Source organism: Urtica dioica, chromosome 7 (assembly GCF_054948205.1).
Source record: "Urtica dioica subsp. dioica isolate 48M chromosome 7, U.dioica_male_clone48M_v1_H2, whole genome shotgun sequence".
Taxonomy (NCBI): domain Eukaryota; kingdom Viridiplantae; phylum Streptophyta; class Magnoliopsida; order Rosales; family Urticaceae; genus Urtica; species Urtica dioica.
This window is the reverse complement of record NC_142762.1, coordinates 30,043,307-30,060,220: the sequence shown is the minus strand read 5'-3', so window position 1 is coordinate 30,060,220 and position 16,914 is coordinate 30,043,307.

Here is a 16,914-nt window from a genome sequence, read left to right as displayed (position 1 = left end):
CAACGTTTAAACAAAAAATTCAATCCCCTCAACTCAAAACAAAGTTGAAGGCTCGAGCCCAATAACGAGATTGTAAACACAAGTCCCTTATCAAAAGACTCGAGCTTGATCACAAAGTTAAATTTGGGACAAAGAGAGTCCAACACTAGTCCTTGGCCATTGTCACATCCAAAAGTCATCATCATGCCTCGGAAAATTCCATGCCACATAAACTCGCCTTGAACCCAATGTCGAGTACTTTGTGCCACGAGCCTCGATTTAAGACCCTCCTGCACAAAGACCCGGAGTACTCTTTCCGCAAATTAAAGGCCGAGAACCTAATACGACGAGGGTTCTTATGCTGCCAACCTCCAATAGTCTCCAATTACTTCCAAGGTCTCTCTTTCTCAAGCATCACAAGCTCCTATAAAATACCCTATCAACACAAGGCTGAGGTAATTTACTCGCAACTTAGGAAAACCATGCAAAAATGGTTCATCAAGCTCTTAAATACCATTTCTTCTTCTCACTCTTCATTTTTCTCTCTAAAGAGACAAGTCTAGATAGGGCTGAAACTGGATCGGTTTGGTTTGGTTTTTGTCATTTTTTACATCCAAATATGAATTTTTGGTTTTTAAAAATTCGGTCCAATATCCGGTCCAGTTTAGCCTAAAACTGAAATTCGGTTATCCGGTTTCTTAAATCCAATATTCGATTTTCAAAATTCAGTTATGTGGTAGTTAAATTTTGAATCCAGTTTTATATCCATTTTAAATAAACCAGTTATCCAATTTTTAAAATCCATATATAGTTCTAAAACTATTACAATGATCAAAATACGTGTACAAACGTGTCATATAATTTTCCAAAATAATAGTATATAGTCTAAAACTGAATAAAAAGTAAAATTCAAAATGATAGATGTCTTCACGAATCCATACGTTCTCGTCTCCAACTACCTAAACATGCAAATATCATAATATAAAATTATAAATTACAACATGATCATAATAAAAGCAAACATACAATTGAAATTGTACTAACAACATTACCTTGAGAGATCACATGATCAAATTGTTGTAGTAGGAATAGGAGTTGATATATATGAGAAACCTCTTCTTCTATAAGCACTTGCCCATCATCTATTTACTATGACATAAAGTTAAAATAATTTAGTTTTAATATATGAATAGAAAATGAACTTGTCAAATAAAATATCAAATAAAAAGTCGTGAGGTCTTTTTTTTTTAGAATCGTGAGGTTTGAATAAAATTAAAGACCCAAGTTTAATTTTTTATAATATAATTTTTCATATAAAAAAATTTTAAAAAAATTCGGTAACCGATATCCAAATTTTCCTAAAATAAAAAACGATATCCGGTCCAATTTTTAAATCCGGATCGGCTACCCGAATCCAAATTTCAGCTACCTATTGTTGCTCCAGATTTCGGTTTCGGATCGGTTTTGTACAACTCTAAGTAGTCTAGACCTCCTTATCTCACAATTAGCACTAATGTTAAGCGCGGAAGGCATGTCGGGGGAAATTGATAGAAGCCCCTCTAGATCACTTCTCTTTTGAGGTGGCAAACGATAAAAATCATTTTTTGACGAGACAATACCACCAGGATTTAAGGACTTCACCCATAATTTCATGTGCATTTATAGGGTCCGGCCCGAAATTAAACTATGTAGGATATTAAATGTTAATAAACAAAGGATAAACCCCATATTTATAGTTTGATTACATCTATTCCCAATTAATTTCATAATAATACATTGATATGAATACATAATTAAAAATGGTATAAATATTCTTAAATTTTGCATGCCTCACATTTTTCGATGGGTTATGAACTCGTGATCTTAACGATATGATATGAAACATTCCTTTATTATTACTATGTCCAACAAGACTTTTTAAAGATCTTTTTAGAAAAACACATGTATTTGACATGCAATATATTGTGGCTAGTGAGGAGTGTGACGAGGGTGTTTTAAGGTCGATAAACGTTTATGATCATAGTTTGGTCATATCTCTCGACTTAGAACTAGTCGATTATTAACTTCACTTTAGTCAATTCCATCGATATACGCAGTCGATTAAGTCGACCAAAAATGTTTATGATTGTGAGAGAGATGGCCACATCAGCTATAAAGTTGGCACAACCACGTAAGTGGTTAGAGGATGGTTAAAGAGTCAACATAATTAGTTAGAAGAGTCACTTGTATATATATACCAATGTAAAAGTTATAACAATCAATAAGAAATACATATTACATAATCGAGTTGAGAGTTCTTATTCCTCTTTCTCTAAATACATTCTTCGTGTTTCTTCTCTTGATATTAGAGCTACAATGGTAATTGATCCGTGCAATTCGGCTACGTCGTCACAAGTGAATCCTCTATTCCGTCAGGCTCTATCTCTGTTCAGCGCATAGTTGAATACATCGATCTCGATCAAGCTGGATAAGGAAAATTACATGATATGGCGCTCACACATCTTCCATGCAATCAAACGTCACAACCTTCGTCGTATAGTCCTCGGAACAAAGAAGTGTCCACCGGACTACATCACTAACATTGACAGCGAAGGAAAAAACATTAAATCTCCAAATCCAACTGGAATCGCAAAGATCAATTGCTGCTTAACTGGCTTTTATAGTCGTTGACCACATTATTTCTTCGCAACGTGACTCGAATCGGCACAACATGAGGAGTTTGGGCGGCGCTCGAGAGATTGTTCGAGGTCAAATCGAAAGCTAGGTTAATTCCTTTGAGAGTTCATTTTCAAATGACGAAGAAAGGTGCAATGTCCATTTCGGACTACTTCGTGAAGATGGAAGGTATAACGGATCGATTGTTCCTAGCTAGCTGTGAGATTGCAAACGAAGAATTGATTATTGCAGTTTTGACTGGCTGGCCGGAGGAATAGGACATCATTGTGGGAATGGTAAATTATCGCCTAAAGAGGGCGGAGCTACAAAAATTTGAGATCTTTATTCAAGAGATTCAATCCATTGTTCTTGCACAAGAAACAAAAATCGAGTAGCAGAACTCCTCTATTAGGATTTATTCACATCAAGAAATGGCGAACATTGCTGAAAATCAAAATGGCGGATCTCGAGGACACGGAAGGCACAATTTCTCGAACAACAACAACTTTATGTGTTGAAATCTTTAATTTCTGGCACATGTTGGATGAAATCTACAATTTTGACAACACTCAGTTCTCTCCACAAAAAAATTCCACGTTCTTTGCCGGTCCAGAGAGGGTATCGGATCCTTGCTGGTACGCCGATTCCGGTGCCACGAATCATGTGACAGCGGAGATGGAGAACCTGCAATTCAACACCGAATACAAGGGCAAGGAAAAGCTTATGATGGGAAATGATAGATGCCTAACTATTACTCACACAAGAACATCTTTACCTCCTTTAGACAAAGATACAAACATGAAATTGAACAATATTCTTAGATTACCAAACATAAAAAAAAGTATGATAAGCATCTCTTAATTGACTGCTGAAAATTGTGTTATTGTTTAATTTCACTGTGATTTATGTGTTGATAAGGGCCTGAAAATATGGAGGCATCTTCTTCGAGGGGAGCTTAAGGACAGTTTTGTATTGTTTGTCACATGGAATTGCTCAAAAAAGTCAATATCCAAGCTCAACCTTCGTGTCCACAAAACCTGTCAGTATTCGTGTAGTGTGAAACTCTGATTTGTGTAGTAATGACTTTGTTTTAGAGTTTATTCTGTGTAATGTTGCTGTAAATGTCTGTAATTCTTAGATTCTTGCTTGTGGTCCCATTAACACTATACAATATGAAAGTGTGTAAAAAAAACAAGTCTCTTAAATGGTGTCTTTGAAACAGCGTTTAAGCCATGCCTTATGATAGACTGTATCTACAATAATAAATCAAAATAAACTAGGTTTTTCTAATACAAGTGCAAATTTCTTTTTGATGTTTGTTAGTTTGGCAAAAGCCATACTCTTCCTTTTTCCAGGTCTCCATCAAGAGCAAATAAACCACTTGAATTAATTCACACAGATCTTGGGGTCCAGCACCTCATATCTCTTCAAATGATTTCAGATATTATATTCGTTTCTTGGATGACCACACTCGTTTTACCTGGATTTATCCTCTCAATTAAAATCTTTAGCCTTCTTTGTTTTTAAAAACTTGAAACATTTTGTTGAAAAAGCCTTCAAAACTCACATAACTTATGTTCAACAGAGTGCTCACTGAAGACGTATATATATGGCAATCGGGGGGCTTCACTAATCCTCTTCGTCTAATTCATGTGTGCAAACTTAAAAGGCTTAATACTATTGGTAGTTTTCTTTATCTATATCTTTACAAAAATTCTTTTAATTATTTTGTACGAGTTCATAAAGCTCATAACGGAAAATATTACCAGAGAAACCATTTTTCGTGTTTAATGTAGAAAGATGAATTAAAAACAATTATAATTTAAAAACACTTTTTTTTTATTTAGCTCTTATAGTCGTTTTAGCTATCGAGAAAAACTAATTAATCTAGATGAATGTGAGACTAACAAAACAACCATAAGATACAACAAGATAAGAAATCACTTACTTGATTTCCTGCTATTTATTTTTCACGCCGGTGGACAATCTTTGTGTTCTTCACATTCCTCGCGTTCTTCGTGTCCTTCGGGTTCCTCGCGTTTTTCGTAGTGGATCAAGACCAAGTCTTCCAAGCCGTTTCTCGATTGAGGTAGAACCAAGGCGTGGACCAACTCTTTATCACTAATTATTCCAACGATGTGTCAGAATAATCATTTTTTTCTTTGAGAAGAGGTATGTACGAATTTTCTCAAGTCGAGAGAGAGAAAAATTCGACCAAACCAATAGGAGAGGAAAAAGGCGGGTTTTCCAGTGCGGAATCCCTAATGTTTAACGAATTTTGTCAAGCTCCAAGCCCCCTATTTATAGAAATTTACCTTACCCAAACAGAATATGCATTTTCCTGATTTGATTTGATCTGATCTTTTTCTAATTAATACGAGATATTTGTTCTATGAAAAGAATAAATCAAATATCTTCTAGATACTTTAATAAATAAAATATTAAGATCATATCTAATATTTATTTACTTCTGATACTATAATATATTAAATAATATAATTAATATTTTATTTGTTTATCACAATAAGATATACTACTAAATAATTAGAATAGTAGATAATATCTCAATGATACTCTCATAAATATTTACTATGTTAAATATTCACTAAATCGGATTATATTTAATACATAATTATATTTCCTATTTGAGAAAAGCCCCAATTCAATTGGGCTTTCGTCAAATATATCCAAGACCTATGTACACTATGTTACACGCCTACCACAAGTCTCATTAGGATTTGTGGGCTGATTTTAACTATTTTCAGGCCCATTTATATCTTAGTGATATTCTAAAGTTATTTAATAATTAATAACTTATCCGTAAAGTAATTTATTACAAGTGCAAAAGATATTGCAACCAAGTTGGATATTGTAACCAAGTTGCAGTATTTACTACAAGAGTATTCTAACTCATTTTACCAAATTCGACTTGATGACTATAAACCTAATAACTCAAAGTTAGATGAACACAAGCGAGAACGTATACACTGTTACCTCTCTTCTTTTGTTTCATCAAATTTTGGTGATACTCCACTAAAATCCCAAGACTAAACCTTTCGAAGTTATCAAAATTATATTTAGTTGATCATTAAAGATAAGTGTCCATTGATATAGTCAGTACTTAAGTATCCACCCTTCAGGTTCAGCTCGTGACACAAAGGGTGTTGCAATATTTTCGTACGCAAGTGTAGGTAGTCGCTCAAGTAGTAAAGTTTGTAAGAGCGAGTCGATCCGACAATGACTTTGCTTAACCAAGAATCAAACAACCTAGCAACGAATAGAACTCAAAGAAAACAAGGAGATTATTAAACAAATTGAAATACGAGTGAATGGATATGAGGAAGGAAAGGGCAATGGCTTCGCAAAACTCTCCTACGGTTGGGATTCCTAGAACTACGCATGATTTTTCGGCTCTTTCTCTCTCTCTCTTTACTAATAACACTCACATAATTATCGCTAAATCTCTCTCGAGCATCTAACAACCTATGTCAATACTGGGTTTTTATTTATCGATCTCAAACCCTAAAAATACGACAAGTATTACAAACAAGAGTGGACACACGGTTCTATAACAGCCTAGCTATATCTAGCCTAGAAATGTATTACAGTTATCTAATTCTTATGCACGATCAACCTAATCTTTCTCAAGTATCAAGTCAATTCTAAAAATCATGAATGAGGTTGCAAATCTCACACAAGAATTAAGCATGAAATTAAATAAAGGGATAGTGAAGATGAACATAAAAATACTTCGTATAATAAATAATGAATCCACAACCATAATTGAGAAAAGCTAAACCATCACCCTTAATGGGTTAAGTTCATGGCGTCGAGAGTAAAAGAAACACAAAATAAATAAATAAACTCCATAAAAACTACATCAAAACAAAGCATAAATAATAAGGAGTTCCCGAAATAAGATTAGAAGGAAAAACGCGGAATTGTGATTGTCATTCTTCCATGAGCTGTGGTCTTCTTCTCTGATTTTCTCTTTTCTTTTAACTAGCCAAACAACTAATGAAAACCTAAAATAAAACCTAAAGTGTGGTACATTCGAATAAATAGGTCAATGGGTGCTTTTCAGAGTATTTGGACCCTTAGATGAGATCCTAGGGTCAAAAACACTTTGAAATCGGGAAATTGATGAAAACAGTCTTTCTGGGCATCGCGGCTCGGTGATGGCCATATTCTAGCGTGGTCTGTGTCAGGTTTTCACCGCGGCGCAGTGAAATTGAATAGGTCGTAACTTCTTGCTACGATGTCCGATTTTCACATATAAATATGCGTTGGAAAGCTAAGAGATGGTGAAAAAGAATTCATCCAAAATTGTCACTTCAGAATCTCAAATCATCCAAAAGAAGATACCATGTTTCTTGATTATCTCTAGCTTGTCCAAAAATTCTTCAAATCATCCAAAAATTGCTCCATTGCCCTCAAGACACTTTAAGCTCATGAAAGACCTATAAAATCTAAGAAAGTACAAAAAATATATCAAAAAAACCTAAGAATTTTTTTTATTAAAGCTCGAGAACGAGCAACTTGTACGTATAAATGCACTCATCAAAGAACCAGTCCACAATGAGTTGCATATGAGATTTTCTGTCTAGCTACCAGGCATAGACTAATCATTGACCAGTTTAAGCGCTCTAACTGAGACTTATATCATTTTCACTTCATATGTAGATATATAATCTAAGTTTATGCAGAGGGTATGGATAAGTCAGAAATGTGATTGCTTGTAAAGGTTTGCTACTAATCTTTTCTATCATTGATTATGATTTTATATTTTCGTTTGATAGTAATCTTTATGTAATTACAATAATACTCGTGAGTGTAATTACTCTAATACCTTTCTATGGGCAATATTCCCAGCATGTACGGACTAAAGCAAGCACCACGTTCCTGGTTCGAGCGCTTGTGTAATGTTCATGTTGATTGAAAGTTCCAGAATTCAAAGTCTGACTATTCACTCTTCATCTACACCTACATTGTCGCGTGTATCATATTTCTCATGTACGTCGACGATATCTTAGTCACAGGAAATGATGACACTGCCATCATGAAGCTCATCGACAATCTTCATAGCTGCTTCTCACTCAAGCAACTCGGTGACCTCCACTATTTCCTTGGTGTAGAAGTTCATCGTGATTCCACTGGTCTCTACCTCTTTCAGTCCAAGTACATGGCTAATTTTCTCAAGAAAACTGGAATGACCACCGCTAAGCCCTTCTCAACACCTTCAACCTCAATTCAGACCTTGGCCAAGAGTGAAGGGGAGCATATGGGAGATCTATCTAAATACTGGAGTGTTATAGGTAATCTGCAGCATCTAGCACTTATGCGGCCAGACATCGCATACATTGTAAACAAGCTCATTCAATTTATGCAAAATCCGATAGAAATTCACTTGATTGCTTGCAAAATGGTGCTAAGATATCTCAAAGGAACGATCATACATGGAATACACCTATAACCATCACCAACACCATCCCTCACATGTTTTGCAGATGATGATTGGGCTAGCTGCCCTGATGATCGGAGACCAACCAATGCGTACTCTGTGTTTTTAGGTGGCTATCTAGTCTCTTGGAGCTCAAGGAAACAATATGTGGTGGCGAGATCAAGCACATAGGCTGAGCACCATGCTATTTCCCATGTTGCAGCTAAAGTGATGTTGACCAAGCCATTTCTCGAATAACAAAGTGTCAAAGTGATACAAACTCCGGTGGTGTAATGTGATAATATGGGAGCAATATGGGAGCAACTTCTATGGCGGAAAATCCAGTTGCATATGCTCGAATGAAGCACATAGAATTATATGTGCATTTTGTTCGAGACATGGTGATGAGAAGGGAGCTGGAAATCAGATATATACCAACTCAAGATCAAACCCCATACGTGTTAACAAAGAGTCTCTCAGTCAAGAGATTCAGTAAGTTGAAGGACAAGCTCAGTGTGCAAGAATCCCATTTTTCACTTGAGGGGGAGTGTTAGAGAGCATGCCATGTTACCTGTAGAGTTGCACAACCACGTGAGCGGTTAGAGGGTGGTTAGAGAGTCAATAGAATTAGCTAGAATAGTCAATTGTATATATATACACACCAAACAGTTATAACAATAAATAAGAAATACATAATACACAATCGAGTTGAGAGTTCTTATTCCTCTCTCTTTCTCTCTAGATAAATTATTCATGTTTTTCTCTATGATGCATTTGATGTTGTCATTCTAATTAGTTAATGTTTAATATATTTTGTGAGTTATAATTTTAATCGGGTCTCCGGATAAAATCACATAACTGTTGTTCCCCTCACAACATGAAGTTGTATATCATACTGTTCATGTATTATTAATATTATAATATAATAATAAACTATTTTATTAGTTTAACTAAAATAAAAAGGAATGTAAGAATATTCAAAATTAAAAAATTAAAAAATCAATAAATAAAAGAATTAAATTTGAAACAAATCATAGATACAGGTGAAGTAATCAATGACCATCAATAAAAACAAGAAAAAAGAACCCTAACGTAGAAATTGTTTAAAATAATCAATAGCTTTCCATATTTGCAAAGCCGCTTGAAATGACTTGTATCATGGGCGTTCTAGCTTACTAGCCTTTTTAAAACTTAAAATTGTTAAATAGCCAACGTTTTAATAATATTTGGTAATTAGCTAATCTTTGATGCAATAAGACAGAATTACCCTTATTATTTTTCCCTCATTCTTTGCCAAAAATAAATTAAATAAAAATAATTTATCTATACCTAAACACACACTCTCTCTCTCTCTCTCTCTCTCTCTCTCTCTCTCTCTCTCTCTCTCTCTCTCTCTCTCTCTCTCTCTCTTCGTTACATTTTTAGCAATGACGGAGGAAAAAACAACATCGTAGTTAATAGTTGATGATAACTGTTTTAATAGGTTTTTGGTATAAATCTATTAACAGTTATTACCGATTATTAGTTAAATCAGAGATCTATTAACAATTATTAACAACTATTAATCGCGCTTTTAATGTTTTTTTACTTTTGTCAATGGCTAAAAAATGTGACGAAAAAGAGGGGGTAAACATGAAAATAGAGAGAGAAAGGAAAGAGAGAGATAACTGAGATCCTAATAATTAAGTATTTTGAATAATAAATTAGATTTTATTCATTTCGAAAATAAATTATATTAACTAATTAATAAAGGTAAAAATGGTATAAACAATGTGACACATAAGCAGAATGACTAGAAATCGAAAAAATATGAAACGTGTGACAAAATGAAATTATTAGGTTTGAATAACCTTAATCAGTTACGATTCTCCAAGTATCATTGAATAATGATTTACTATCTAATATCATCAGTTCTTTTAATTCTATATTTGATTAGCTAAACACTCTTTCTTATGTTCAGTAACAAAAAAAAAAAAATAATTTGAATAAGAAGTTTAAAATGAAACTGTGTTGCGCAGTTGAAACTTGAAAGCTTTGTCAAATAGGACTTTTTATTATCAATAATTATATGAATTAATTACTTAAATACCCCCTGAACTATGACCCGAGTCCACAATTGCCCCCTCATTAAAAAAAGGTATCGTCTGTTTACCTATAATTTGGATTTTGTTTTGAAAACAGTCCTTCCGTCAAATTTTATATCATTCTGTTATGTTATGAGGGTAATATAGTAAATGTAGTGATCTGTTTAGTTTTGGATTTCAATTCTTTATTTTATTTAGAACGTTTAATTTCATCAGATCTTATTTCCCGCGAATTGAAGAAAACCCTCCCCTAAATCGCGAAATCGAGTAAGCACTTCCTAAACCCTGAAGATGGCGCCGAGAAGAAAATCGAGTAAATCGCTGGCGAAGCGTCGGAGGCAAAGCAAAAAACCAAAGGAAAAAGAAATATCCCCAACGTTTCCAGATTATGGTAAGGTTTTAGGTTTTGTCTTTTGTTTGTTTAATCATTATTTAAAGAATCATTAGAAACTTCTTTTCTTCGATTAACAGGGTAGGACCACTGTTATTTAGTGTTTGGGACCACATGTGCACTCTGATTTCTGTTGGTCGGTGTAGGGTATTTAATATGTTAACGTTGTTTAAATGGGGTACATATGGGTCCATCCTTGTCGATTTACTTCTTGAAGTTTGTTTGGCCATGTTGTTGGGGGTATTTAATCAGTTTTTTAGCTTTTGAGCCATTGTGAACAATTATTAATAGCTACTGTGTTGCCTTATTTTTGTCAGCTCATGGGTCTGGTAAATTTACAGCAGTTTTACACCACGGAGGGGAAATGGAGTTTGGTAATCGTGGGTGGAAGTACATAAATGGAACTGTCACTTATGCAGACCATTGTGACATAGACAGAATGAGCATTGTGGAGTTGGATTCTGTTTTGAAAGACCTTGGGTATGAAGTAGGAGCTGTTTACTATCTGAAACCTGTTGGTAGTAATGAAGTCGAGTATGTACATCATGATATTGATCTTTGCCAGATTATTGGGGAAATCATAAAAAATAGTAAGAGTGTTGACATCTGGTGTGGTCATCCTCGTTTACCTACACCTCTGCTTATCACTGAAAAAGCGAATGAGGATATGAATGAGGGTGTGAATGAGGCTGGGAATGAGGATTCAGTAGGAATTGATGAAGTGGCTATGAATGCTGAGTTGAATGAGGCTCTGAATGATGAGCAAGTAGAAAATGATGAAGTTGTGGTGAATGAGGATCAAGAAGGAAATATTGCAGTGGAGGTCAATGATGAACAAGGAGAAAACATTGAAGTGGAGGTCAATGAGGAAGAAGAAGAAAACATTGAAGTGAAGGTCAATGAGGAAGAAGAAGAAATTGAAGTGGAGGTCAATGAGGAAGAAGAAGAAGAAATTGAAGTGGACGTCAATGAGGAAGAAGAAGAAGAAATTGAAGTGGAGGTCAATGAGGAAGAAGAAGAAGAAATTGAAGTGGAGGTCAATGAGGAAGAAGAAGAAGAGGTCAACAATGACCAAGACGACGCAGAGCAAGAAAGTGGTTATGAAATGAGTGAAGATGAGGTCGTTGTAGATGGAAATGCTGTAGAAGGTGGCTTACTCGGTAAAGGAAAACAAATCTTAAGTGATGATGAAGTGGTTGACGGTGATAGCGACTATGATGGTGAGGAGACCATGAAGAGAAGAAGGGACCGTTCATCTAGTGAGGAAGAAGAGACGAAGATGAATAGCAAGGGAACTCGATACAGAAAGAAGAAATTGCCAGAATTTCCAGAATTTCGAGAACAAGCTGCAAACATCAATCAGGATTCATTCAAATTGGGAATGCTTTTCCCCAATGGAAAGACATTCAAAGAGGCTATGAAAGAGTACTCTATACGCTGTGGAAAACAAATTTGGTTCAAGAAGAATGACAAGAACATGATTAGGGCTGAGTGTAAGGATGAGAAGTGTAAATGGACGTGTTTTGCATCACTTTTCGACTCAAGTGATACCTTTATGATCAAGACTTATCGTCCACAGCATACTTGTGGAAGAAGTAACGTAAACACGTATGAATTTATATAATTTCCTTGTTTTTACACGTATGACCACCCACATCATATTTTTTTTTTACTTATGTGTAAATTTCCTTGTTTGATCTCAGGTTTGCAACGTATAGGTGGCTGTCGAAGAACTACATGCAAACATTTCAAGAGACTGATTCATGGTCTTGTCCCAATTTCATGAAGAAGGTACAATCTGATCTCATCCTTAAATGCTCAAAGCAGAAGGCATACCGGACTAGGAAGCACGCAACTCAAATCATAGAGGGCACTTACAAGGAGCAGTATGCGTTATTGTGGGACTATGGTGCTGAGTTGAAGAGATCGAACCCGGGATCCACAGTAGAGTTTGAGACAGAACGTGGAGCGGAAGGGCAGTTACTATTCAAGAGAATGTATGTCTGCTTCAAGGGATGTAAAGATGGCTTCTTGGCAGGGTGTAGACCATTGATAGGACTGGATGGTTGTCACATAAAGGGCCATCACACTGGTCAATTGCTCACTGCAATTGGGGTTGATGCTAACAACGGCATGTACCCCATTGCATACGCCGTTGTAGAGTCAGAAGGCAAGTCAAGCTGGAGTTGTTTTCTCAATTATTTGAGAGAGGATGTAAAGCTCAATAATGGTCTACACTGGACCTTTATAACAGACAAGCAGAAATGATTGAAGGAAGCCTTAAGTGGCATGTGGGAAGATGGAGCAATACCTGCTGAGCACCGACATTGTGCTAGGCATTTGAAAAATAATTTCACTAAGGTCAGTACTTTCTAATATTTGATCTGATAATACATGTACTTTCTTTTGAATTATTATCTGAATTATATTAGTAGATGGTACAGAAAGGATACGTACATGAAGTCATATGAACACCAACTCCATCCCATCAACACCAAAGAACAATGGCCAAAAACAAACTTAGAGCCGATGGGAATGCCACCTAATAGAGCTGCTCCAGGACGGCCTAAAAATTGCGCAGACTAGAGCTAGATGAGTTGGTCCCACCACGAGCAACAAAGATGACCAGAAAGTATGTGGTCATAAAGTGTTCAGGTTGTGGTGAGATTGGCCACAACTTGAAGAGCCTTTTTTAACTGATTATTATGAATCTGAACTAGTTAGGAGGCTAATGTCTTATTTGTGCTGCAGAGACAACAGAAAAAGGAAAAAGGATCTAGCCAGTCTACTCAGCAAACAGAACCTCAACAGCCTACTCAACCTGCAGCTCAACTTCGGGTAAAACTTAAGTATATTCACTAATATTATGTGCTTGCTGACATTACAAGATTATTATGTTTCAGCGAAGTCCAAGATTCAAAACTGTCAACAACCCGAACAAGAACAAAGGTCTCATTCCAAGGAAGCTGTTCAAGAAGTAAAAGAAGTGTAGAAGACACATGAAGCATGAAGCACCATACTTTTGTGATGAATCAAACTTTTTTTTTTTTATTTTGGTGTCCTTATAACTGATGATGATCAAGTACAATAATTATTTTGGGGTGTAATAGTTAACTGCTTTGTTGTGCTTAATTTTTGGGTTACACTTTTGTAACAAACTTTACTTTGCATAAATATGAAATGGAAATGGAAATGGAAACACTTGTGCTTGTACATATAATAACTGTCTTGTTACATATCAAGCCATACATTCACATCTACTGATACATATACATCCATAGTCTCCTGATACATATAACAAGATTGGAAATAGAACTTCTACGTTACTTAAACACAACAGCAACAGCTAGAACAACAATAAGGAACATTAAAATAATCTTCACTGTCCTAACTTCATGTCCAATTTGTTCAATTTCTCGACTAAGAGTCTTCAATTGGCTTGCAAAGACATCTGATCCAATTTCTTGCTCTTGAACCACATAATTTGGTTTCATTTCATTTCTTTGCCTAACCACCTTGTTCACTTCATCTACTGGGTCAATCCATTGGAAAAAAACCACACCCGTCGTGTTCATTTGCCTGAAACAATGAGCATAATGTTTGAATATACAAAAACCCCCACACATCTTCAGCGCAGGACAACATGGGTTTCATCGAAGACCAGTAAGTATATCGAATCATACCTTGAATAAGGAACATCCAAAAAACCGACGACCTGGATTTAACTTCGTCTTAGATGTACGCCTCACGCAAACAAGTTCGCACCTGCATATCGGCGTTCCTCGAAGTTCTGCCTTGGACCGCTCTTCTTCTTCTAACCCAGAAATCCGACACTTACTCCATGAATCAGAGCTTGAAGCTTCCAATTTTGTCTCCCTTGTGTTTGTCGATCTGGGTTTCATAGGTTTAGGTTTCATGTTGTTTTTTTGGTTTTGGGGATTTAGGGTTTTTGAAATCTTTATTCTCGAGTCACAATTGATAAGTTCATTAAGGACATTTTAGACATTACACCAAGATATCAGCTGACGTGGCAAAAAAACCGAGCAAAAACATAACAGAATGATATAAAATTTGACGGAAGGACTGTTTTCAAAACAAAATCCAAATTATAGGTAAACAGACGTTACCTTTTTTTAATGAGGGGGCAATTGTGGACTCGGGTCATAGTTCAGGGGGCATTTAAGTAATTAATTCTAATTATATTTATTTCCTGGCATAGCTTGCAAAAAAAGAGGATATACAGGAAAGAGACCAGCATTCATATTGATAATGACAACGAGAAAAGCGAATGAAAATAATGGAGTATTCGCATAAGAGCCCAAAATGAGCACTAACTTCTAGGGCTTACACATATACCAATTGTCAATGTAAGAACGTAATGGGAGGGCGATATGTGTACTTCATGCAAAGAGTATAAACTTTTTATGTGCCACGGATCTGCTTCCAGTGGCCGTCACCATCTTGAAATTAAATTTATACTATTCTTTTTTATGCTTTGCCCTCAAAAGACTCGACCGGACAATAATTTAGGCCTTCTCGACCCGTACAATAAGAGTACCGATCCGACCTTCAAAACGGACACATATCTCTCGTGTTTGAAGATGTTTATTACATAAATATTTTGATTTTTTAAACTTTTTTACAAATCTCTCTTTATTTCAAACGATTTTGCCTTTATTTTAACGGTAATGATCTGGATGTCGGATTTCTTACAAAGTCACTTATATCTCAATGGGAGACATGAGAATGAGAATGGATATAAATCAGTGACAGGCTGTCACATTGACGTGGCAAAAGTCATCCGAGTCGTCATTTTAAACCCGATACAAGTTTTTTTTTTTTTGGATTATTTGAATATTATAAAAACTTAAATTTTGCCATGTATTTAATCTTTGATAAATTTTAAATAAATATATCACGAAACTTTAACAAAGCTAAAAAGAATATTAATAATTATAAATAATCGTTAATAATTATAAATAATTATTAGACTCTAAGAACATAAGTGAAATGCTAAGAGCATCCAACCAATACTACAACATTATAATAACTATTTATTTAAAAGTTACAACAACATATTGACTATTAGCAAATCTCTAAAAAATTTGGAGACTCAATTACTTGGTGTGTGTATATATATATATATATATATATATATATATATATATATATATTACAAAGAGACTCCTGAGAGCCAGAAGTATTGAAGGAATGGCCATAGGAGTTTGTTGTGTTATGAAGTTATTGACGATTAGAAATAATCCATAATAATGGTAGAAATTCACTCAGTTAAATAGAGTTTTTTCTCTCATTATAGACAGCATGAAACGGCCGACATAGATTGAAATGCCAGTATTATCATGATAGGATCTCTATAGTATGGAGATCGAAATTTAATAATAATATATAATATTTATGCGGTATTATGTCTTTATTAGTCCATCTCATTTATAGTATGATCTTGTAAAAGTTTCTCTTATGACATTGAATGGAAATGAAAAAAAAAATTCTCATTTGCAAATTGTATACTTTCATAACTTTTCAATATATATATATATATATATATATTAAGATGTCTCATATTATTGTATCATAATGGTCTTGTTGTTAGATCTGACTTTGTCTTATTGTATCATGGTCGGTCTTTCTTATTTTTAAGTTATTGTATTATATTAGTTCTTTAATAAGAGAGCTGTCCCTTCTTCGATACCTAATCAAGAGGATCTTCAAAGACCTAACTTCGAGGCGTTTGATACCTCTTTTCGGTCTCCGTTTAAAAACAACTTTACAATCCTACAACTAAATCTTTGAGTAGTTAATCATATATATATATATATACTCCCCGCGGCTTGGTGATTGAAAGAGACCGTATTACAGACTCGTGAGATTGCCGTGATAGAGTAGCATTTCGTGTTATTCCTCGACATCTTGTTTCAATGTGTCTTGATGTGATCTAAGCAAGCTCAAGCGCTTGACGGGCAACAAACAAAAAAAATTGAATGAACTTGTAAACCATAAAAAGAAAAGTCAAATTAAACGGTAAACAAATTAAATACTTTAAAAAGGAAGTATTTATGACATAAACAAAATATTTGAAAGATTAAATTTGACCAAAAAAACACATGGGAAGATCATTTCCTCATATTTAACAGCCCGGTGTCACCAGAGAATAATTGGCAGCAGCCGAGAGTTGAATAATCTATTGGCAACCAACTTTGGAAGAGCTAGACATACTATAAATCTATGTATCTTACACTCATACGCTCCTCCGTTCTCAGTGAAAAAAAAAAGGAACTAAGAAAATTCCAAAATAATCTTTACACTGTTTTTGGAAGAGCCGGGAAGGGATCAAGACTTGTAGCCGA